Source organism: Rattus norvegicus, chromosome 4, assembly GCF_021556685.1.
Source record: "Rattus norvegicus strain SHRSP/BbbUtx chromosome 4, alternate assembly SHRSP_T2T, whole genome shotgun sequence".
Classification (NCBI taxonomy): Eukaryota; Metazoa; Chordata; class Mammalia; order Rodentia; family Muridae; genus Rattus; species Rattus norvegicus.
This window is the reverse complement of record NC_141537.1, coordinates 98,182,757-98,209,369: the sequence shown is the minus strand read 5'-3', so window position 1 is coordinate 98,209,369 and position 26,613 is coordinate 98,182,757. Positions and strand designations below refer to the sequence as shown.

General features: G+C 37.7%; 2 pseudogenes; both read left to right on the top strand.

The window, feature by feature from the left end:
• Positions 1-1,077: 1,077 nt before the first annotated feature.
• LOC120102736 (small nucleolar RNA SNORA17) lies at positions 1,078-1,171 on the top strand (annotated as a pseudogene).
• A 20,024-nt stretch (positions 1,172-21,195) lies between these two features.
• LOC120102732 (small nucleolar RNA SNORA17) lies at positions 21,196-21,316 on the top strand (annotated as a pseudogene).
• Positions 21,317-26,613: the final 5,297 nt, after the last annotated feature.

Genomic DNA, 26,613 nt, shown 5'->3' with positions numbered 1-26,613 from the left:
GTTGAAGATGCTTTCTAGCCTTTTGTTGTAGGAATCTTCACTGTCTTCTATTCCTATTATGCTTAGATTTGGTCTTTTCCTTGTGCTCCAAATGTCCTAAATGATTTGGGTTAGGAGCTTTTTACACTTTCTATTTCCTTGACTGAGGCGTTGATATTTTCTATGTCTAAGATTGTCTTTTCAATGCCCTGTGAACTTTTCGAGATGCTTGAATCTGTAGCTTCTGATGTCTTTCCTAGGTTTTCCATCTCCTTGGTTCCTCCATTTGTGATTTCACTATTGTTTTTATTTCCATTTTTAGATCTTGGGTTTTTGGTCAATTACTTCACCTATTTGATTGTATTTTCTTGTATTTCTTTAAGGCATTTATGTGTTTCCTCTTTAAGTGCTTCCTTCTATTTGCCTGTATTTTCTGTATTTCCTAAAGGGAGGAATTTTTCTCTATAGACTTTGAGGGTAGCAAAATATCCCTTGAACATTAAGGGACACAGAAGTGAACACAGAATATATCTGTGGTCATAATGAGGACTTCTGTTCTTTAAAAACTTATATACGTTTGCTTATGATTTTGTAAAGGCATTATGTAACTGTCCCTCAAAGAACATAAGATGGTACTGAATTCTCTTGAAATGAAGATAAAGACAGTATTGGGTCACCTAATGTGTAAGAATCAATCACAGGCCCCTATCAAGAGCACAAATGCTCTTACCCACTGGATGTTCTCTCCAGTCTCATAAATGGCTTTTAAAAGTATATCATCTCCAATTTGCAAATAAACTCAATGTAATGCCAATAATATGCATGTAAGAGTTTTAAATGCTGGTAAATTCAGTCTAGAATTTATGTGGAAAGTTAAATGACAGCAAAAAATATGAGGACTAGAAAATCGGTATTATATCTTCTCACTTTATTCTTCTTGGTTGTATTAAAATTGCACTAATTTCAATTGTAGTGTACTTCTGCCACCTACAGGTATAGCAGGGGTTTTTTGTTGTTGTTGTTGTTGTTGTTATTGGTGGTGTTTTGTTTTGTTTTGTTTTGTTTTTTGTTTTGTTTTTTGTTTGTTTGTTTGTTTTTTGTGCCACACATGTGTCAGTAGGTGGCATAAAAGAGAGAGGATGTGTCTCTGATCAGTATTCTGACATATCTGAATTACTAGTAGTCTAGCATTCCCTGAAAACAGAAATCCCAAAAAGACAACCAGAATGGAGCCAGGCAGGCCCAGACTGTATCCAATAACAGAAAGACAGAAACTAGAAGAACCACACTTAGGACCATCATCCCTAGGCAGGAGTGAAATGGACAACTCTGGCAAACAGCAAAGAGCAAGCACAAGATGACCACCACACTGACAACATGGGGCCCAAAAAAGGAACTAAAATTAGATGACCACCAGTCTAGCTGAACAGAGGCCTGAGAAACAGACCATGCCTCAGATGATCCCCGCCTAGAACCAAAATAACCAAAAAGGACATAGCACTCCTTACACCACTCCTTCTGACAACATCAGATACTCAGATACCATAGGCAGAGCTAAGAGAAGCAAAAAATGGGTAGAGAAGTGAGAAAGGAGAAGCAGAAGGATGTGGGCACAGAGAAGAGAGGCAGAACTGGAGACTCAAGAGTTATGAGGAACAGATGATGGGTGTAGCTGAGGATGCACCTGAGACCAAGAAAGGGTTCTTGGTCCTGTAGCAGCAGGGTCAGTTACCATCAAAGTCCAAGTAGACAGAGATGGACTGAGCTGCTGCCCTGGGGACATATTGATGTCTGAGGGCAGTGCAAAACTGGCTCTACCCCTCACCTGCTCATTGTAGTACAGCTGGTCATAGGGACATGGGAGTAGGAAAGCTGACCCTGGTCCTAGCCACATGTAGTACTTGGGAAAATCAGAGTTCACACATTGTAGGAAGTGTGTGTGATAGGGCCCAGAAGATAGAAACAAGCATGAGATAGCTTGCCTTAGCACTTTTCTTCTGCAGGGCAAGAATGAAAGACAGAGGTAAGAGAGAGAGAAAGAGAGAGAGAGAGAGAGAGAGAGAGAGAGAGAGAGAGAGAGAGAGGTGCTCCTCACACACTACCACCTTTGGCAAGCAGGAGACATTTTGCTGCCATCATGAAAACAGGAGAGTGGGATTTGCCTTCTTCAGGTGCATAAATCAGGACAGCATACCGGGCAACTTGCCTAAGCAGCAGTATAGAGCTGGTCCTGATGGCAGGGGACAGAGGAGCTGGACATGAGAAAGCTGGCTCTGCCACTTCTCTGACATGTGGTGACATACACAATGGAGAGATGTCCCTTCTCAACTTTGACCACCTACAACAGGCAGAAAGTCCAGCTCCGAGGATATTGTAGTTTGAGTTCTGTCTCTTATCTGCTGCAGCATTCCAGAGACTAGACCTTGAATCTCACCTGGACAGCATAGCAGAGCTGACCCTGGATGGGAAGATTGTAAGGGAGTTAGTCTTGAGGGCATGAGTGTGGAGGAGCTGGCCCTGACACTGCTGCTGTGCAGTGGGAGAGAGAAATCACATCCTCTCCATTTTGCCCTTGCTTCTGGAAGAGGACAGGAGAGTTGGCCTCAATGTGGTTATGAGAACAGGAAAACTGTCTCTGACCCTCAGTTCCCACAGCACTTTAGACAGAAAGCCCTGCATCTAACCTGGGCAGCACATTAGACCTGACCCTACCTATTCAGGATGCAGGTGAGCCAGCCCCTAAAGCCTGAGGACAATACAGCTGACCCTACCTCTTGTCAGCTGTAAATAGTGAAGACAAGGAAGACATACCTTCCTACTCTCTCTCTCACCACTTCTCCACTGCTCCTAAGGCCATTAGAGTGGAAGAACAGGTCATGTCTATCACGAGCTGCATCCTTAGAAAGAATTAGCCCTGTACCTCACCTGGACAGCAAGATAGATCTGACACTGATTATGGAGGTTGTGGTGAGCCTACACCAAGAGCATGAGGGTGGACAGCAGGATTGAACAGAAAAGATAACCTCAGGCCTAGGTCAGGGTTTTGAATTGTCCCACCACAACATCTACCCCATCGATGTGTTTCTGAAGTGCATAATGGAGCAAGTCCTATAAATCAAAACTACAGGATTTCCACAGGACAACAACAGGGTATCCAGTAGAAGTCCCAGTGAAGTGGCAATACTGATAGAGAAACAGAAGCCAGGGTCCTCTTGAACCAGGCCAATGAGTCATTGCAATGAAGATTTGCAAGCTTTGAAGTATACACAAAAGTGCATACTGTAGAGTACACTGTGAAACACTACAGTTTCCATGACAAGATATTTTTCTCTGATCAGGTAGGTGATAGTGTGCAAGGGTGAAGGGTTACAGGTATAAATGGTGGGACAGGTTATGTGTTTAGAGAACATGTGTGAAAATTATGAAAAATTAATAAATAAATAAATAACATTTAGCCTAAGAGAGGCTGAGAGGAAAGGAAGTAGGGAAAGAGTCATTTTCAAATACACACACACACACAGAGAGAGAGAGAGAGAGAGAGAGAGAGAGAGAGAGAGAGAGAGAGAGAGAGAACAGAGACTGAGTGTACTGTAGGTACACAGAGAGGTGGATATATAGATGGGATATCATAAAGAAATAGAAAATAGATCTTACACAGACACAATTTCAAAGAAATGAGTAAGTAAAGTATAGAAATCTGTTCCTGTGTTGGTGTTTTGATTGTTTTAAAACTATGCTCCAGTATAGCGACTGTTCAATAATACAATTTCTAGAATCATCTTTAAGACAACCCTTTATTATCTATGATTTCATATAGGCAAATAGGAATTCCACTCCATGCCATGGTATAAGAAGTCATATGAGTATGACTTAATGGTATTTGTTTGATGTAAGCAGAGCTTTGAAAATAAGAGACAGAAAAATCCTATGTGAAGGGATACAGACTGCGGGGAGCATCAGTACCAGCTTCTGGAATTTCAAGACACAGCACAGATGATGGCCAAGCAGTCTTCCTTTTCCCTGACACTTGGGTTCCAGGATTTCTGAGAAAAACAAAGATTCCTTTCCACTGCCAGCTTCTCTAGGTAATATTTCCCTGACCCTTAAATACTGACAATTACAAACCAAACTTTTTATTTAATAATATGCCCTTGGAAAGTCAGTAGAAACTTCAATTGTTCTTTATGAGTCCCAGCTTATGTTACAACTCTGTAAAAGGAAAGACAGGGTTCTCTGTTAAGGCAGAAAAGATATTTGGTGCTCTATATTGCTGAAGATTAAAAGACTGAAAATTAGGGTCCAAGTGAGTGATTTAGCTTTATCTAGACAAATAAATGACTCTTTGTTACCTTTGCTAAAGAACTGTGACATCTGAGAAAGAGTTTCAGAGGGTCCCTCAAGAGGAGAAGCAGCTGGGACAGCCTAGTCTCTCACTTCTGCTTCCATGGGGATTTATGTAATGACTTGTATCACTGTGAGAGGAGACTCTTTATACTATAGACAATAATAGATTTCTATATCTTCAGACTCCATGCTGCTGTAGGTGACAGAATTATCTGACCCTCGTACAGTGCCACTGAACCTTGATTGGACACCATCTGCCAAACTGGTTGCAAGATAGATCAGGTGCTTAGATTTCCCTGATTTCTGCTGGAAGAATATTAAATTACTACTAGTGCTATGACTTGCCCAGCAACTCATAGTCATTCTGTCTTCCAGAGATGCAGACATGGAGGATGGGGACTGAGTCATCTGGATGTCACATCTGGCACCTAGGAGTGGAGACATGTCAAATATGCACATAGTTAAACTAGACAAAAAAAGGATATTTCCCAAATGCCCGTGTAACTGTGAATTTGACATTTAAATTTATTTTACCTGGAAACTGGAACAACATGAACCCAAGAAACTGAGCAGAGGTCTCATGTCCAGGCTGATACTGAATGCAATCATACTGGCACGGTGTAACAGCTATCTTGAAGTCCCAAAAGCTGTGCAGTGAGTATAAGCAAATAATTGGGAACCACTTAGCAGTCATCACAGCTGCAAGGCTTACTCGTGTCAGCACTTAGCTTAAGTCCGAGGGTCCAAAGTAAGACTCTGTGTGTGTGTGTGTGTGTGTGTGTGTGTGTGTGTGTGTGTGTGTGTGTGTGTATACAGAGACAGATAGACAGAGGCAGACAGACAGAGAATCAGAGAGGGACAAAGAGAGAGAGAGATGGAGAAAGAGAATGGTATTTCTATTCAATGATTTAAAGTTAGAGATGGCCTTTCTAATGTATGTAAGCTCTATTTTATATAATACAATTTAAAGATATACTGGGGTTATAAAGAAGAGTATCCTCCAGTCAGAGAATACACAACAAAGAAGAAAATATTAGATCTTTAACTCACTCAAATAATTATGATAGTGCCTCTCAATTTCAAACAGCAAGTGAACAATTAGTTTGCAGCACATTATGGATCTCAGTCCTTACCATACCTCCTTTAGTGATATATGAAAATATCACAAAATTCTGGAAACATTCAACTTTCCTTTACTTTAGATTGGATTAAGTAACAGATGATTTTGGGTTTGGATTATAACTACATATGAAAGTATGTGTTGATGATACAGTACTCAGCATTGCTACCTTCTAACAACATTCAACTAACTAATGAACTTGAAAAAACAGTTTACACCTTAAGATTTGTGTGTGTTCCTAATCAGTTGCTTAATAAACATGCCTTCTGTTTTTCTTTTCAGACTTTTAAAGGTCAAATTTTGAGGAAAAGGTACTGCCTAATAGTTGAGGAATAATTGGCTTCTCAGTAACTTCCTATAACTATGGAAGTCTAAGTTTAAAACTTCAAAATTAAAATTGACATGCCAAAATGCCCTTTCAGGTATAATTGGCTTACAAGTTTAAGATGATATAGAAACTCTGAAATATATGGGCGAAACTACTATACTCACATATGTTTTTCGTACAGGGAGAGAGGGAGTTGAGTATACAGAGTTGTTACAATGGAAAAGAGAACTCTGGTAGAGAGTGCCCATTGTTCCTGTGAATGTGGTGAATTCACCTGACAGTAGAGCATATATGAAGGAGAGGAGCTTGGTTCAAAGAATGAAATAGATAGAGTGACTTATAGCACTTTAGTCCAAGTGCTAGGAACAAAAGCAAAAACAAAAGAACAAAACAAAAAACTTTTCTTTAGAGACACTTGCAGTTACCTTTTGTTTCTGACTACAGGCAATCTCACAGTTTCTTGCACTTCCTAATTGCACACTGTACTAAGGCTTAAGATTTCAACATAGTCACTGAGGGAAATGCTGTAGGTCCAAATTATAATATTATTTCTCTAGCACCCAAATAATCTTAAGATTAAAAAATACATTGAGACTATTTATGGCTCTGCCAGTACTTGCAGATGCTGCATTTTCAAAAGTGACATCATAAGCCCATGGAGATCAAATAAATGATATTAGTGATAAGATAATATAAAATTTGCACAAAAGAAGGTGATTAATATATTAAATATCTGTAATGGTAGGATTTGTGACATATTGAGAAAGATATTCGGTGGAAATTCAGTCTGTTGAACACATAGATATCATGTTTCAAAAAGGAAGAAAATAAGAAAAGCAGAAAATGAGTTATAAATTTCCAATGAACAATAGACCATGGTGAACATTCCCATTTTAGAAGGACATATAAAAAATCCAAAGCAACAACTGAACAAAAGTAAGGCCATAACCAAACAGTGTAAAGAATATGTCATGTGGCACCATGGCTATCCTGCAGAGAATAAAGATGCTGACAGGAAATCACACAAGTTTTGGCAGCCATAAATCTATAACTTTGTCCTTTATAGCCAAGTTTTCTATCTTGGGTTGGCATCATATTTAGTCTACTCTGTTTTGCAAATACATTCCAGGTTCTTGGCAACAATTTCTTCCAAGATCTTGTGTATACTTTGCATCATTATCAGAAATCAAACCATTGCCTTCAGAATGAACCTACAGAGATTTCAAAAATGCCATGCACTGGCCAGTCTCAAGGACTTTTCTATGAGATTTTGTGAGAGACCTTCATGACACCAAATTTGCTCCACTCACCATTTCTGAAAAACCAGCAACACACGACAGTGATTCTGTAGTTTTACAAAATTTCCGACCCTGTCCTGAGAGACAGGAGGCAAGTATGTGAGTGAACCAGAGAGTGAGGACACAAGCATTGCACAGAAATATTCCCCCATGGTTATACAATCCAACTCAGTCATCTTCCTTCAGATACCACACATTCCAAAACCAACATCACCTGAGGAAGATTCTTCTATCCACAAACCTGGGACAGAGGACACACCTGAATGGCAAATCTTGAATTTAATACTTCTATTATATTCCTGATATCTGGGTAGGTGAGAATCTAAATGCTAATATTATGGAGAAGACCAATGTATTCTTTTTTTATTATTGAATCTATAAAAATTGATATGGTGTTATTTGATGATATTTATTCATACATTATTAAATTATTTCAAAATAATTTCCTCTCAATTCCACTTGTGCTTTCTTTCTTCCTTTATTTTTTTCCATTTCAGAAATATTAAATTTTTAGCATCTCCTAATAGGAGATGAGTCAGAGATTTAAATGAAAGAAAGTAGCCATACTAGGATAATATGAGGTGTGCCATGTCACCAGTCCTGAATTAGCTTCATTTCTAGTTTGTGAAGAAACAAGATATTCAAATTTTATAGACTGGTCTAATGAGGGATTCAATATATGGCACATGGCAAAAAATGAAATTTTTGCCTTTTTATAAATCTGGTTTTATCTTCTCTAGCATCTATAGGCTTGAATCACCTATTTGATAAATGTGTCTCTAAAACGAAGAACCTATAGAAAGTCAGGGAGACCTCCATACAGACACAATCCCAAAAACCCACGGAACATGGAATATTTAAAAATCAATTTATTTACTTTAATAAAAGGACAAACAGTAGCACAAATATACAGTTTTTTAATAAGATGGTAGAACATGGAGAGTGTCATTTAAAAACATTTATGTCTTATTAAATGATTTTTTCAGTGTGCAATGTACTTGTGCCTGAGTGAGTTTATGTGTATTGTATGCAGGCAGGTGAAAGAGGAGTAAAGGAGAAAGTTGTGAGCCTTCTGATGTGGTGACTAGGAATGAAACACATGTCTTCTGTAGGAGTACAAAATGTTCCTGACTGCTGTTTCAAACTTTGAACCCCCATTTTTCCATGAGTCTTATCGAGGACTATGTATTATGCAGTTATGTAACACATAATTAGACAGGGGAGCTAAGATTGTATGAACATATATTCCTGAAAAAAGTCATGACTTCAAATGAACCTTCTGCTAAGCTGACTACCTTATAAAATATTCACTGGTGGTATAGAAGTAGAAATGTCACAGGTTCGAAGACAATAGATGGCATACACCAAAAATTTTAAATTTTTGCATTTTTCTAAATCTGGTTTTATCTTTTCTAGCATCTATAGGCTCGGGTCACCTATTTGATTAATGTATCTCAAAAGCAAAGATCCTATAGAGAGCCAGCCAAACCTCCATTAAGACTCGATCCCCAAAATACACGGAATATGTAATATTTAAAAATCAAATTATATACTTTAATAAAAGGACAAACAATACCACCTATGTACAAAGTTGTTATTAAGATGGTAAAACATGACACGTGTCATTTAAAAACATTTGTGCTTTTAACTGATATTTTTTAATGTGCGATGTGTTTGTGCCTAAGTGAGTTTATGTGCATTGTATTCAGGCATGTGAAAGAGGAGTAAGGAAGAAATAGTTGTGAGCCTATTGATGTGGTGGCTAGGAATGAAACATAGATCCTCTGTAGGAGCAGAAAATGTTCCTGACCACTGTTTCATACTTTCAACCCCCATTTATAAAAAGCATCATATCAAAGACTATGTACTATGCACTTATGTAACACATAATTAGACAGTGGGAGCTAGGGCTGTATGGCTATATGTTCCTGAAAAAAATCATGACTTCCACTGAACATTCTGCTAAGCTGATTACCTTATGAAATCTTGACTGGTGGTGTAGAAGTAGAAAAGTCACAGGTTCAGGGACTAATTACAATTTATCTTAGGCAACTTTTAGAGACTATAACAACCACTCTTCTTCATCCACTTCTTTGTCTGACCTAATATCCTTGTAACTAACAGGTAAAAGGTATTATTTATAGACTATAAGGTACCACCAATCAGCATGCTAAATAAGAATACTGTCCACATCTGAGGACTACATCACTGATTACACCATTTCAATTTAATTGTCCTATCAATATTTCTACCAATGCATTAAAATGCTCAGGTCATTAATTTCCTTGTTCTGTTACCATACGAAGTATGTATCTGTTACACAGTTGGAACATGGAAAGAGTGATAACTTATATCTGTCTTCCCAAACCAGGGTCACTCATATTTAGATACAGGGTAATCTATATCTTCAATTTTTGAAGATTGACTTGTGAATTTGTATTGGTTCCTGGGACATCCCATAGTGGTGAAGCATTATTGCAAACTAAAGCCAAAGTAAGAAGATTAGGAAGAAGGATCTGTCCAGTTTCCACCTGTGCACAGACCTGACTCGGTCCCACAGCTCTCTGGACCCAAATCAAATGAGGTAAGAAAACAGGACTCAATGATGTGCTGAGAAACCTAACAGGAGAGGTGAGAGCACCACTCCTGCAAAAATCCTGGCCCAAGAGAAACCCACCTGGAGCCCTCTGGACACAAAAACCAAGTTGGAGTCTGGGACAGGATCCTCCTAAATTCTGCCTCCATCTTGTGCTGACCCTGTGTCACAAAACTCTCTACCCAGATCCTGCTTGGAGAAAGCCATTCTCCAGGACTGCTGACACACAACCTTACAGGAGGGACAAGCCACTGAGAAGACAGCAAGACCATTTAAGACCACAGATGACCAGATGGCAGGAGGCAAGAACAAGAACCTAAGCAACAGAAACCAAGACTACTTGGCATCATCAGGCCCCATTTCTCCTACAAATATAATAAAATACCTCGGTGCGACTCTACCCAAGCAAGTTAAAGATCTGTATGACAAGTACTTGAAGACTCTGAAGAAAGAAATTGAAGAACTCAGAAGATGGAACGACCCCCCATGCCCATGGACTGGCAGGATTAATAAGTAAAAAAATGGTCATTTTGCCAAAAGCAGTCTATAGATTTAATGCAATCCCCATCAAAATAGCAACTCAATTCTTCACAGAGTTAGAAAGAGCAATTTGCAAATTCCTTTGTAATACCATATAAACCAGGATAGTGAAAACAATACTCAACAATAAAAGAACTTCTGAGGAAATCACCATTCCTGACCTCAAGCAGTGTTACAGAGCAATGGTGACAAAAACTGTATGGTTTTGGTACAGAGATGGGCAGGTAGATCAGTGGAATAGAATTGAAGACCCAGAAATGAACCCACACACCTATGGTTGCTTGATATTTGACAAAGGAGTTAAAATAATCTAATGGAAAAAATAGGATTTTCAATGAATGGTGCTTGTTCAACAAAATGTCAGCTTGTGGAAGAATGCAAATTGAGCCATTCTTATTGCCCCGTACAAAGCTCAAGTCCTATTGGATCAAGGACCCCCAAATCAAACCCAATACACACAAACTAATAGAAGAAAAAGTGGGAAGTGTCTCAATCACATGGGCACTAGGGAAAATTTGCTTATCAAAACACCAATGACTTATGCTCTAAGATCAAGAATCAACAAATGGGACCTTGTAAAATTGCAAAGCTTCTGTAAGGCAAAATGCACTATCATTAAGACAAAACAGCAAACAACAGATTGGGCAAAGATCTTTACCAATCCTATATCTGATAGAAGTCAAATATCCAAAATATAAAAAGAACTCAAGAAGTTAGGCTCCAGAGAGATAAATAACCCTATTAAAATATGGGGTACAGAGCTGAACAAAGAATTATCAGTTGAGAAATATTGAATGGCTGATAAGTACCTAAAGAAATGCTCAATATTTTTAGTCATCAGGCAAATGCAAATCAAAACACTGAGATTCTACCTCACACAAGTCAGAATGGTTAAGATAAAAAATTCAGGTGACAACAGTTGCTGGTGAGGATGTGGAAAAAGAGGAACACTCCTCCATTGTTGTAGGAATTACAAACTGGTACAACCACTTTGGAAATCAATCTGGAGGTTTCTCAGAAATTTGGACATTGCACTAACTGAGGACCCAGCTATACCACTCCTAGGCAAATATCTAAAATATTCTCCAACACACAGCAAAGACACAGGCTCCACTATATCCATAGAAGCCTTAATTATAATAGTCAGAAGCTGGAAATAACCCAGATGTCCTTCAACAGAAAAAATTACAGAAATATGGCACATCTATGCAATGGGTTACTACTCAGTGATCAAAATCAAAAATTTCATGCAATTCATAGGCAAAGAAATTGAACTATAAAATATCTTCCTGAGTGAGGTAACCAAAATACAAAAAAACACACATGGTATGCACTCACTGATAAGTGGATATCAGCCCAAAACCAGAGATGGATACAGAAAATGTGGTACATCTATACAATGGACTACTACTCAGCTATCAAAATCAATAACTTCACGAAATTCATAGGCAAATGGATTGAACTTGAAAGTATCTGCCATCTTCTCTGGATAGAACTAAGAGTACTTGGATTACCCATAACTCCTAAGGAAATAGAAGCAGTCATTAAAGGTCTCCCAACCAAAAAGAGCCCAGGTCCAGACGGGTTTAGTTCAGAATTCTACCAAACCTTCATAGAAGACCTCATACCAATATTATCCAAACTATTCCACAAAATTGAAACAGATGGAGCCCTACCGAATTCCTTCTACGAAGCCACAATTACTCTTATACCTAAACCACACAAAGACACAACAAAGAAAGAAAACTTCAGACCAATTTCCCTTATGAATATCGACGCAAAAATACTCAATAAAATTCTGGCAAACTGAATTCAAGAGCACATCAAAACAATCATCCACCATGATCAAGTAAGCTTCATCCCAGGCATGCAGGGATGGTTTAATATACGGAAAACCATCAACGTGATCCATTATATAAACAAACTGAAAGAACAGAACCACATGATCATTTCATTAGATGCTGAGAAAGCATTTGACAAAATTCAACACCCCTTCATGATAAAAGTCCTGGAAAGAATAGGAATTGAAGGCCCATACCTAAACATAGTAAAAGCCATATACAGCAAACCAGTTGCTAACATTAAACTAAATGGAGAGAAACTTGAAGCAATCCCACTAAAATCAGGGACTAGACAAGGCTGCCCACTCTCTCCCTACTTATTCAATATAGTTCTTGATGTTCTAGCCAGAGCAATCAGACAACAAAAGGAGATCAAAGGGATACAGATCGGAAAAGAAGAGGTCAAAATATCACTATTTGCAGATGACATGATAGTATATTTAAGTGATCCCAAAAGTTCCACCAGAGAACTACTAAAGCTGATAAACAACTTCAGCAAAGTGGCTGGGTATAAAATTAACTCAAATAAATCAGTTGCCTTCCTCTATACAAAAGAGAAACAAGCCGAGAAAGAAATTAGGGAAACGACACCCTTCATAATAGACCCAAATAATATAAAGTACCTCGGTGTGACTTAAACCAAGCAAGTAAAAGATCTGTACAATAAGAACTTCAAGACACTGAGGAAAGAAATTGAAGAAGACCTCAGAAGATGGAAAGATCTCCCATGCTCATGGATTGGCAGGATTAATATAGTAAAAATGGCCATTTTACCAAAAGCAATCTACAGATTCAATGCAATCCCCATTAAAATACCAATCCAATTCTTCAAAGAGTTAGACAGAACAATTTGTAAATTCATCTGGAATAACAAAAAACCCAGGATAGCTAAAGCTATCCTCAACAATAAAAGGACTTCAGGGGGAATCACTATCCCTGAACTCAAGCAGTATTACAGAGCAATAGTGATAAAAACTGCATGGTATTGGTACAGTGACAGACAGATAGACCAATGGAATAGAATTGAAGACCCAGAAATGAACCCACACACCTATGGTCACTTGATTTTTGACAAAGGAGCCAAAACCATCCAATGGAAAAAAGATAGCATTTTCAGCAAATGGTGCTGGTTCAACTGGAGGGCAACATGTAGAAGAATGCAGATCGATCCATGCTTATCACCCTGTACAAAGCTTAAGTCCAAGTGGATCAAGGACCTCCACATCAAACCAGACACACTCAAACTAATAGAAGAAAAACTAGGGAAACATCTGGAACACATGGGCACTGGAAAAAATTTCCTGAACAAAACACCAATGGCTTATGCTCTAAGATCAAGAATCGACAAATGGGATCTCATAAAACTGCAAAGCTTCTGTAAGGCAAAGGACACTGTGGTTAGGACAAAACGGCAACCAACAGATTGGGAAAAGATCTTTACCAATCCTACAACAGATAGAGGCCTTATATCCAAAATATACAAAGAACTCAAGAAGTTAGACTGCAGGGAAACAAATAACCCTATTAAAAAATGGGGTTCAGAGCTAAACAAAGAATTCACAGCTGAGGAATGCCGAATGGCTGAGAAACACCTAAAGAAATGTTCAACATCTTTAGTCATAAGGGAAATGCAAATCAAAACAACCCTGAGATTTCACCTCACACCAGTGAGAATGGCTAAGATCAAAAACTCAGGTGACAGCAGATGCTGGCGAGGATGTGGAGAAAGAGGAACACTCCTCCATTGTTGGTGGGATTGCAGACTGGTAAAACCATTCTGGAAATCAGTCTGGAGGTTCCTCAGAAAATTGGACATTGAACTGCCTGAGGATCCAGCTATACCTCTCTTGGGCATATACCCAAAAGATGCCTCAACATATAAAAGAGACACGTGCTCCACTATGTTCATCGCAGCCTTATTTATAATAGCCAGAAAATGGAAAGAACCCAGATGCCCTTCAACAGAGGAATGGATACAGAAAATGTGGTACATCTACACAATGGAATATTACTCAGCTATCAAAAACAACGAGTTTATGAAATTCGTAGGCAAATGGTTGGAACTGGAAAACATCATCCTGAGTGAGCTAACCCAATCACAGAAAGACATACATGGTATGCACTCATTGATAAGTGGCTATTAGCCCAAATGCTTGAATTACCCTAGATGCCTAGAACAAACGAAACTCAAGACGGATGATCAAAATGTGAATGCTTCACTCCTTCTTTAAATGAGGAAAAAGAATACCCTTGGCAGGGAAGGGAGAGGCAAAGATTAAAACAGAGACTTAAGGAACACCCATTCAGAGCCTGCCCCACATGTGGCCCATACATATACAGCCACCCAATTAGACAAGATGGATGAAGCAAAGAAGTGCAGACCGACAGGAGCCGGATGTAGATCGCTCCTGAGAGACACAGCCAGAATACAGCAAACACAGAGGCGAATGCCAGCAGCAAACCACTGAACTGAGAATAGGTCCCCTATTGAAGGAATCAGAGAAAGAACTGGAAGAGCTTGAAGGGGCTCAAGACCCCAAAAGTACAACAATGCCAAGCAACCAGAGCTTCCAGGGACTAAGCCACTACCTAAAGACTATACATGGACTGACCCTGGACTCTGACCCCATAGGTAGCAATGAATATCCTAGTAAGAGCACCAGTGGAAGGGGAAGCCCTGGGTCCTGCTAAGACTGAACCCCCAGTGAACTAGTCTATGGGGGGAGGGCGGCAATGGGGGGAGGGTGGGGAGGGGAACACCCATAAGGAAGGGGAGGGGGGAGGGGGATGTTTGCCCGGAAACCGGGAAAGGGAATAACACTCGAAATGTATATAAGAAATACTCAAGTTAATAAAAAAAAATGAAACCTCAAAAAAAATAAAATAAAACAGAACTTTTATTTTACTGAAAACTTGCTATAGCAGTATACCAAAAATTACTGACGTAAATGACATTTTGACTTCACTCTAAGAAGATATTTACAGAATCACACCTTTAACTATGTTCATATACGTGTATTTACTTTTCATTTGAAAGTATAATTTAGTCAAGTCACCTGTATTTGTGGTTTCAAGCTTTTATTTTAATCCATAAGGTAATTCACCTATGATGTTTCTGAGATAAATTGTTTTACATATTGTTTTATAACGCTAGGACATTTGTATCTGCTTTAAGCCATTCCCTTTATTTATTTGAAATTTTCTGACATGCTGTGTTGAAGGGCAGTAAGGGGCACAAGGATACAAAGGAAGATTATATGTTAGTACTAAGATATTTTAGAATCACAGCATGAATAGTGAACTTTCAAATGTTAAAATGAATTAAATCTGGATTCAGAAAAATGGTAAGATGCTAAACTCAACTAACATTGTGTACTGTGTAAGCATCAAGAAAGCCCTGGTGGTTTTAAATAAATCAACTAAAGCCTTGTGTGGCTCAGGAGGGATTAATATACTTTGAATTACTTTAAGCCTTTAGGCTCAAAGGAGTTTTTATACCAACTACATATGAATCCCTGGGGAACAGGTTTTCCTGTTTTGTTTCGCTTTTTATGAAATTGTAAAATCATCCATGTGGTATCCTGAAAGCTGAGTAAAAACATATTGATTCTTCACCCCCCCCCAAAAAAAAAGAGTACTTGGATTAGGTCTTCTATGGAAGTATGATAGAATTCTACACTAAACCCATCTGGTCCTGTGCTGTTAGTTAGTTTGCTTGCTTGAGAGGCTTTTAATGAATATTTCTATGCCTTTAGGGGTTATATGACAGTTTAGATTGTTTATCTGATCCTGATTTAACTTTGGTACCTCCTATCTATCTAAATAATTGTTCATTTCCTCCAGATTTTCCACTTTTGTTGAGTATAGGCTTTTGTAGTAGGATCTGATGATTTTTTTTATTTCCTCAGATTCCGTTGTTATGTCTCCCTTTTCATTTCTGATTTTAATTTTTATGTGCTTTCAGTGCCCTCTGGTGAGCCTAGTTAAGGGTTTATCTATCTTGTTGATTTTCTCAAAGAACCACTTCCCACTTTTTTTTTTTTTGATTATTTATAGATCTTTTTGTTTCTACTTGGTTGATTTCAGCCATGGGTTCAATTTCCTCCTACCATCTACTCCTCTTAGTTGTATTTACTTCTTTTTGTTCTAGAGCTTTCAGGTATGCTGTTAAACCGCTAATGTATGCTCAGTTTCTTTTTGGAGGCACTCAGAGCTATGAGTTGTCCTCTTAGCACTGCGTTCCATGTGTCCCAAAAGTTTGGGTATGTTGTACCTTCATTGTCATTAAATTCTAAGAAATCTTTAATTTCTTTCCTTATTTCTTCACTGACTTAGTTATTATTGAGTAGATAGTTGTTCAGCTTCCATGTGTATGTGGGCTTGATTTTATGTTGCATTTGTTGCTATTGAAGACCAGATTTAGCCTGTGGTGGTTTGATAGAATACATAGGATTAATTCAATGTTCTTGTATATGTTGAGTTTTGTTTTATGTCCATGTACATGGCCAATTTTTGAGAAAGTACCATGAGGGTAAAATGTTCTATAGATATCTGTTAAAGCCATTTGGTTCATAACTTCTTCCTATACTGTGTCTCTATTTAGTTTCTTTTTCCATGATTTGTTGTCCATTGATGAGAGTGGGGTGTTCAAATCGCCTACTATTATTGTGTGAGGTTCAGTGTATGCTTTGAGCTTCAGTAATATTTCATTTACAAATGTGGTTGTCTTTGCATTTGGGGCATAGATATTCAGATTTGAGAGGTCGTCTTGGTGGATTTTTCCTTTGATGAGTATGTAATATCTTTCTCCATCTTTTTTGATAACTTTCTGTTGATAGTCTATTTTGTTGAATATTAGAGTGGGTACTCCTGTTTGTTTCTTGGGACTGTAGGCTTGGAAATTTTTTCCCATCATTTTACTTTGAGTTACTGTGTGTCTTTGTCTCTGAAATGTTTTTTCACACAGACAAAACATGCTGCAAAATGCTGGATCCAGTTTATTTCTCTTTACTGGGGAATTGAGTCCATTGAAGTTAAGAGGTGTTAGGAAATAATGGTTGTTGCTTCCTGTTATCTTTGTTGTGAGAGCTAGATTTATGTTTGTGTATTTCCCTTCTTTTGGATTCGTTATGCAAAGATTAATTTATTGCTTTTTCTTGGATGTAGTTACCCTTCTTGTGTTGGACTTTTTCTTCTATTATCCTCTCTGTAGGGCTGGTATGGGGAAAGATAATGTTTAAATTTGTTTTTTCTTAGAATATCTTGTGTTCTCTATATATAGTCATGCAAATTTTGTTGGATCTAGTAGCCTGTGTTGGCTTTTTTGTTCACTTAGGATCTGTATCACATCTGTCCATGGTCTTCTGGCTTTTATAGTCTCTGGTGAGAAGTCCAGTGTAATTCTAATAGGTCTTTCTTTATTTGTAACTTGCCCTGTTTCCCTTAGTGATTCTAATATTTGTTTTTTGTTCTATGTATGTGTTGTTTAAATTATTGTGTGAAAAGAGCAATTTCTTTTCTGGTCCCATCTATTCAGAGTTCTGTAGACTTCTTGTATGTTTTTGGCTTTCTTTAGGTTAGGAAAAGTTTTCTTCTCTAATTCTGTCAAAGATGTTTACTGGTCCTTTGGGTTGGGAATCTTAACTCTGTTATACCTATTATTCACAGGTTCAGTGTTTTCACTCTGCCTTGGATTTTATGAATGTTTTGAGATAGGAGCTTTTTGCTTTTTTTATTTTTTCGTAACTGTTGTGACAATGTCCTCTATTCTCTCCCTGCCATTGAGATTCTCTCTCCTATCTCTTATATTCTGTTGGTATTCTGTTGTATCTGTGACTCCTTCTCTCTTTCCTGGCTTTTACTTCTCGATGGTTGTCTCCCTTTGAGGTTTCTTTTATGATTCTATTTCCATTTTTAAATCCTGGACAATTTTGTACAATCCCTTTTCCTGTTTGATTTTGTTCTCTGTATTTCTTTAAGAGAGTTATCTGTGTCCTTTATGAGACATAAATGAGAGTTTAGATCTGAATCTTGCATCAGAAGTGTGTTAGGGTATCCAGACCTTTCTGTGGTGGGAGAACTGGGTTCTAATGTTGCCAAAATAAACTGGTTTGTGTTGTCTATGTTCTTATGCTTGGCTCTTGCCATCTGGTTATCCCTGGTCATTATCTGGCCTCCTTTTTTGACTGGAGCCTGTCCTTCCTGTGAGCATGTGATCCTGTGAAGCTGGGTGTATCAGAATACCTGAGGAGTTGAGCTGCAACTGGGGTGTGGGCTCTGTCAGGCACACGTGGGAACTAGAAGCTGTTTTCCACTTTCTACGCTGTATTCTTTCAGTTTCCTCTTGCTAATCTTCTTTCACAGTTTTTAAGGGTTCTTTAATTTTATGGATGAGAGTGGTTTTGCTTGCACTCATGCATGACAATGTGCATGGCTGTGCCCAGGAAAGTCAAAAGTAGTCAGTATATCCCATAAAATTGGAGTTATAAATGGTTTGAACCACCAGGTGCACACTAAGAACTGAGCACAGGTCCTCTGCAATAACAGCCAGTGCTGCTAACAGTATTCATATCTCTAACCCTTCTTATTACCTCCTCCAAGATTTCCAATATTCTTTCTCCTGTCTTCTTATTAATTTAACTGTCCTGGGTCATCCATGGTGTCACAACTCAGAAAATTCTAAACATCCACTTTTCCCCAATAGTCCCCTCAATCTCTTTGGTTTCAAATTTTACTTCTGTAAAACTGAAAATACATTATTTTGGAGTATTATTCTGTAGTCTTCAACTCTCTTTGATTCCTGGATGAGGTGAAGTTCAGAGCTCTCATCATTCTAAAGATTTACTTTAATTAGGAAATCCCCCATGCTTTCACTAATGGACTTCCTCAAGTATTTCCTTTCTTATGTACTGTCGAACTTGCCTTAAGAAAGGGTGGGACATTATTATCCGCTCTTCACTAACCTTTTTTATTATCTCATTAACCATTTCACTAATGTTGACTCAATGGGTTATATTCCTTAAAACTGACTACTGTCACTCTGATTATACAGAAAATTATTTTGTCAAACAATTACCTTAGATTTTGCCGTATACCACAGTTAAAGACAATGCTATACCACAATGTGTTATAAAAATAGGTATGTATATGAATCACAGATCTGATCAAATTAGTGATCTTGGCTTTTCATTGAATCACATGTCAGAAATCTCTAAATGTCTTCTCCCCCAGAACTCACATCAATCTCCTTAATGAATTTAAGTCATAATCCTGTACTTAAAGGATGAAAAATTGAATAAGATAATATCATGAGCAAAAGAGAATAGAAATCGTGGGATCTTTTCCAAGTATTAATGGTCTGTTTTGCTTTAGGGATGGATAGATAGTCACATAGAGATTATCTACATATCATCTACCTTTCTGTCTGTCAGTCTATCTATTCACCATATGTACACTGAAAGTCCTAAAATCTGAGGGTCACTAGCTTTATAAATAGTTGTGTTTTCTCCAGGCTTATATACCTTTACAGCTATATACATCATAGCTATCATGATGGCTACAACATCATACTGTCTTTAAAAATTAAATATGTTCTGAGGAATGAAGACATCAAATATTCACTGAGATGGAAACATTAGAAGGAAACAGGTTTGTGCTTTGATCTTCTTGTTGTTATGGTAAATGACGACAATGAAGGCATACAGTGAGCAGAAACAAAAATATTGCCCCTTATAGATGAGCAGGTATAAGCCCTAAACCTTCTGACATAATAAAGAAATTTTGTTATTTTATTTAAAATTTTCTAATAAAGATGTTTAAATGGGTTGTAACTTGAGACAGGGATGTAGACAAAAGGAATAAAGCAAATTTTGTTTAGTATCTCTTCCTCATGATCCTTGACCAATTCTTCCCCTCCAATTCTCTACCTTCACCACTTTGTTTCCCTCTTGGAAGGCACTGTACTCTAAGTGTATGTATTTGCCAAGAAAATAGCCAATTTAATATTATATAATCAATCCACATAGTTCATCCTTTTGACAATTAAGGAAAAGAATTGTGTAATTATTTCTATAGTGTCTTAAAATCACTTCTATGAGACTCATTAAATCTACATTCTAAATCTTTAAAGAAGAAAGCATAGACACAAAATATCTTACTGCCTTTATAGGCAAATATAATATAATATTCAGTAGAGAAATATTGGGCATTTATGCTTCAGATTATACAAAAGACAAAAAATGTCCAATGTTGATATTTTTATCTAAAACAATAGCAGAGAAAAAAGAAAGGGAGTAAGAAATGAGCAATGAAATGAATTAAATAAAATGTTTTGCATAAAAGACTGGTATACAAATTCATAAATCAAGGAAATTTAACGTAGATATTTGAAAGTGGTTACAATAAAAGAGACAAATACTGAGGATAGAAGAATAGCTCCTTACACTGAAGGCATACAAGTGAATAAAGAATATATCTCCTTTAAAAAAAGATAAAAAAGGTATACATTGTTTGAAGGTCCCTAAGAACGTTATATACATGTCTAGTGCCATCAAAGGACAGAAGATTGTATGGGAAACTGAAATTAAGACAGCTGTGAGGTGCTTAAGAGCACTGACTGCTTGTTCAGAGGTCCTGAATTCCATTCCCAGCACCCATATGATAATTCACAAACATCTGTAATGATATCAGATTCCTTCTTTGGGTGTATTGTGTGTGTGTGTGTGTGTGTGTGTGTGTGTGTGTGTCTGTGTGGACACAAAGAACTCATATAAATAAATAAATAAATAAATAAATAAATAAATAAATAATAAACAACATATTTGTTGGTCACCTTATGGGTGCTTAGATTCAATCTCAGGTCACTTTAAGGATAAACAAATGCTCTTAAACATGGGTTTTCTCTCCAGTCACATGAATGAGATTTAAATGGATCTCATCTGCAGTTTGCTAATAAAATCAATATAATACAAATACTATATCTCAAAGAATTTCAAAAGTTTGTAAACTCAGTCTAGAATTTGTGTTGATAGTCAAAAACAGGAGAACTAGGAAAATTGGAACCATATAAATGTGGCACTCTATCTTCTTACTTTATTCTTCTTTGTTGTATAAAATCAGAATGATTGTATAAAATCAGACTGTGGTGTATTCTTGCCTCCCAAAGGCATTGAAGGTATGTTAGTAGGAGGTAGAGAAGAGAAAAACTATGCAGATGCTCAGCTCACTGATGTCCTGACCTGCAAATGTCTGAATTATTAGTAGCCTAACATTCCTTGAAAGAAGTAAGTCTATAACAGACTAAATGTCATGATGCAAGAGCAGAAAGTCTTCCAGGATGGGGAGCTAGAGACTAAAGGAACCTGGCCTATGACCAGGGCCATGGCCATGAGTGAGCCTGAGACAGACAATGCATTCAAGAGGCCACTCAGGTGGACAACATGGGTAATGAGTCACCATGCATTTACCATAAGGCCCAGCAGGTAGCTAACCTGTTAAAACCACCAGTCTGAGACCATAATGCATGAGCAGGGCATAGCACATATAAGACTACATCTGACATGACTCCAGAATCTTAGAAAGTCCTGTGAGATCTGAGAAATACTTAGACTGGGTGATTCATGAGGAGAAGCAGATGGGGCAGCCAAGCTTCTCACTTAAGCTCCCATGAGGTTTATGTTATGACTTGTATCACTGTAGGAGGATACTCATAATACTGTAGACAGTGATAGTCTGCCATATCTTCAGACTCCAGGCTGCTGATGGTGAGAGAATAATCTGACCCAGACCTACTGCCACTGAACCTTGATGGTTGTATCATAAATCATGAGCTTAGGAGATTTTCCTGGTTTCTGCTGGTACCAGTTTAAATAATTCCTAATGTTCTGACTTGCACAGCAAGTAAGAGTGACTCTGTCTCTCAGAGATGCAGACATGGAGGATGGAGACCGGGTCATCTGGATGTCACATTTGGTACCTAGGAGTTGAGACATAATGAATATCCACATAGTTAAGCATTATAAAGGATGATGTTGCCCAAATACCAGTCAACACTAATCAGTGAAATTCCCATTTTTGTGTATTTTACCTGGAAACCATAGCAACAAGAACCCAGGAAACTGGGGCTGGGGATTTAGCTCAGTGGTAGAGCTTACCACTTACCTAGGAAGCGCAAGGCCCTGGGTTCGGTCCCCAGCTCCGAAAAAAAGAACCAAAAAAAAAAAAAAAAAAAAAAAAAGAACCCAGGAAACTGAGCATGGATCCTCATGTTCATGTTGAGTACTTTTAAACATTTATAATTATAGATAACCCTTCTAATATAGGTAATCATTACCTTAAATAATACATTTCAAAGAAATATTGGGGTAATATAGAAGAAATATCCTGCTGTCGGGGAATATACAACAAAAATCTATTAGATTTAACTCACTCAAATAATTTGGATTGGTTAAAAAATTAATGTCTTCACTTTGTGAACTGTTTGTAGTAGACATTTCTTTAAATTGAAAGGACAATTGAGCATAATTTTCACTGAATTAAAACATAAGACTTTACAGTTTTAAGTTTGCTAACTACAGTTCAAAGAGAGGAAATACACAGTAGGTGCACATATAATACCCTGATCTCAAGAACCTGTGTCACTTGAAGTTCTGACTCCATGCGAAGATGCAGGTACTTTCTTACTTACCAACTAAATGGGTACAATTTTGCACAGTTTGGCATTCTCCATATTTACTTTTTTCTAACATTTGCTATAATTTTCCATAGTTCCTCAACATAAAAGTTTGAATAGTCTTGATAGAATTAAGAATTAAAACAGAAAACTGCTCTTTTCAGTTTTTTTCTTGAGAAGTAGCTGGAAGAATTATCCCGACTCAGTCAGCAACCTCACCATCTGCATTTGGCTCCCAGTCTCCAAACAAGCTAAAATGCAGAAATGTTTGTGTACCCTATAACACAAATATTGAATATCTCAAATCACATATCTATGTCTTTATTGTGACCATCCAACCTTATTGATCATCAGAAGTACAATCTATTTAGTCTTCAATACTTTGTCCAGGGGCCAGGGAACGCTTGGGGTCTTTCAGATATTGATTAGGCAAGGCACCACATGCTGATTTTCTAAGGGCCTGAATGTGAGTAATGGGTAAGAACAAAAACCTAGTCATAATGCAGTTCCTTCAATGTACAGAGCACCATCCCCATCAGGAGTATCATGCAGCAGCTTTGAGAGGGATTTATAGTAATACAGTCTCTACCCTGAACTCTCTGTTTGTGGGTCAAAGTCTCCAAACAACTACCATGCAGAATTATTTGTGCATCTTTATAACACAAATATTTGAATACCATAAATCACACATCTATGCCTTTGTCTCAACAGTCCAACTTTGTTTATCATCAGGAGAAGTACAATATATCCAGTCTTTAATATTTTGTCCTCAAGACAGGTAATCCTTGGTGTCTTTCAGAAACCAATTATGACAGCCCCTACATTATTGCAGCATGAGTCTAAATAAGCTGATTTTCCAAGGCCCTGGGATAAGAGATATGTGAGGAAAAATATCTAGTCATAAGGCAGCTTCTTCAATATGCAAAGCACTATCAACCTTAGGAGTGCCATGCAGCAGTTTTTGGATGGATTACTAGTAATGATGCCTTCTCTCTGTCTACATCTCTCTTCTGAACTCTTATTCTGCTGAAATATAATAATTGTACTTGTGTCTCTCTATGATTTTTGAAGCATGGAAGACATGTCTAAGTTCTCACATGATGGCAACCAAATCCGAGCAAGATTCACTCAAGACATCTCAATTCATGGTAAGAGGAGGATGACAATTCTTCTTAACCTAAAACAACAAGTAAATCACTGGTTTACTGGGCATCTGGGATCTGAATTCTTATACAGACCCTTTAATGTTGTGTGCAAATATGAAAAGAATTCCAGAAACATTCAACTTTCCTTTCCAAATAGGCCTTAGATTGTATTAAGTACTACATAACTTTGTTTTGGATTATACCTGCCTAGGATAGTTAGCACTGATCTTATAATAGTGAGCAGTGCTACCTTCTGAAAACATTCAACAGCTTCTTTTTTTTTTCATGCAATGATCTGTGGCTTCTGATCATTTTGCTGAAACCCCTTACCCTCACCCCAATGGTTTTAACTCAATTTATAAAATTCATAGTTTATGGAGCCTCAGAACTCTAGGTCCAACTTTTCCTCTTGGTACAGCAATGTGCTGAGCACATTTCTTCCAAAATTCCAAGACAGGCTGCTTGCTCTGCTCAGTCAAGATGCCAACCCGAGAATCATTTCTGAAAGATCACGGTCATCATCATTGCCAAGAGAAAGAGTTCTTGGCACGCAAAGAACCTGGTTCAATCTGAGATGCCAGATAGCTACTTCAACTTCAGCTAAATTCCTGCTGAAAAGTGTTTGAACTGCAGATGAGAAAAGCTTCTATGACAAATTTCCAAGCCCGAGATGCTTCAGAGGAAAATGGTAAATGTTGAGACTCCCCAAACCCCAACAGCCACATGCACACATACCTCAGAACTACTACAACCATCCTTGGCCAAGATTCCGTACAAAGATGCCTTTGCTTCTGAGTGCACTCATTCAACAGCTTCTTAAGATAGTCTAACTCACACATATTGAAAAATATCTGTACTTGTTGAGGTTTGTGTGTCCCATTATTCAGTTGATTAATAAAACAGATTTTTAAAAGGTCATGTTTTGAGGAGAGAATACGAGCTAATTGGGAATAATGTACCTCACTGAACCTGCTGCCATGTTCAGAGAAAGGCCTTCAGCAGTGCAATATGGGATGGAGCAAAGCAGGTGAAACACTTTGTTTAGAATTAAGATATCCAACAGATATCTTGGGGTACTGTGGTGTAGACCTAGTGGGGATAAAAGACAGCATTTTTACAACAATAGATATTGCCCAATGTGGGGCAAGAATCCACTAGTAATCCTAAGAGTTGAGAGAAAATTTTAATTTCTAAGTATGGGGAGGCCAGTGCCATGTTAAGTCATGTGATATCTCAAGCACAGGAATTTAAACAAAGAAACAGGGAAGCAGCCTGGGCTGGCAGGCTGTAGGTCCCCTACTCTGTTATAAGTAATGGCAGATCAAAGAGTTAGAGATTAAAGACTGCTTTTTAAAGAAAGGTGTTTAGAAAGTCTTTCAAGATGCTCATATTCCTTCTAACATGGGCTCCACAGGAATTTTGGGTTGAAATCCTAGTTAGACAAGCTACTTCTTAATGACAGGTTTATTAAAAGGAGATTAAGTTTATTTTTAGAAAGAAGAGAGTAAAGAGATTACCCTAATTACGTTGGGATTTTCATCCATGGTTCGGAACTTAGATAGGGAAAAATTAGTCACTAACTCCAAGTAAAGAGTTGTGATAAATGTCTGTAACACCAGACAGAGTGAATACAGACATGTATTTTAGAAGTTATTAAGGTTAAATAAAAATCTGTGGCTCCAGATAGAGAGCTTAACAGATGGATATATTTTGGGCTAAAGTCCTGGTTCAATATATTGCTTATTGGTATTAGAATTGATAGAAGGTGTTTAAGTTTGTTTTAAGGAGAGTAAAGAGATTACCCAAATCACACGGGGATTTTCATCCATGGATTGGAACTTAGGGAAAAATTAGTCACTGACTCCAAGTAGAGTATTGTGATATTTACAAGTTATTAAGATTAAGTAAAAATCTGTGGCTCCGGGTAGAGAGCTTAACAGATAGATATATATTTAGGGTATTAAGGTTAAATAAAAATCTGTGGCTCTGTCTAGAGAGCTTAACAGGTGGATATATTTTTGACTAAAGTCCTGGTTCGATATGTTACTTATTGGTATTAGAATTGATAGGTGTTTAGTTTGTTTTATGAATTACCCCACTAAAGTCCATATGGCTCATTGATGCCAACTAATGAGGGTTTGTGGTTACTTTTGACATTTACCACAACAGGAAGATCAAATTTTCTTAACGTGGGCTCCACAGGAATTTGGGGTTTATTTCCTGATATCATAAAGTACAAAAGCCTATCAGTCTCATTGATTAGCTTGCTTCCTTTTTTAAAAATTGTTAGGGGTTGGGGATTTAGCTCAGTGGTAGAGCGCTTGCCTAGGAAGCGCAAGGCCCTGGGTTCGGTCCCCAGCTCCGAAAAAAAGAACAAAAAAAAATTGTTTAACCTTCATAATGGGTGTGACTTTGAGTTTTATGGTTATATTATTATTCTGGGAGAGAGTGCAAGATACAAGCTTTTCTTGTTATAGACTATGGAACACAGTATTTTAGGAGAAAGATTTTGTCTTTGTGTTTTTAAAAAGTGTGATTAGGCTCTGGAAACCTCACAGAGTCATACTGATCAGATTTGATAGAGGTAGACTGCCTGAAAAAATTGATTCAGGAAAATAAAACAAAAAGATATCTTGATTCTAAACTTTTTTCTTGAAGGTTGTATTTTGCCGAATGTGCCTACTTGGATTCCTGCTTTCAAGGACTTTCAGCTGGGTCCAATCAGGACACATCAGAGCATTTCCTTCATTCTT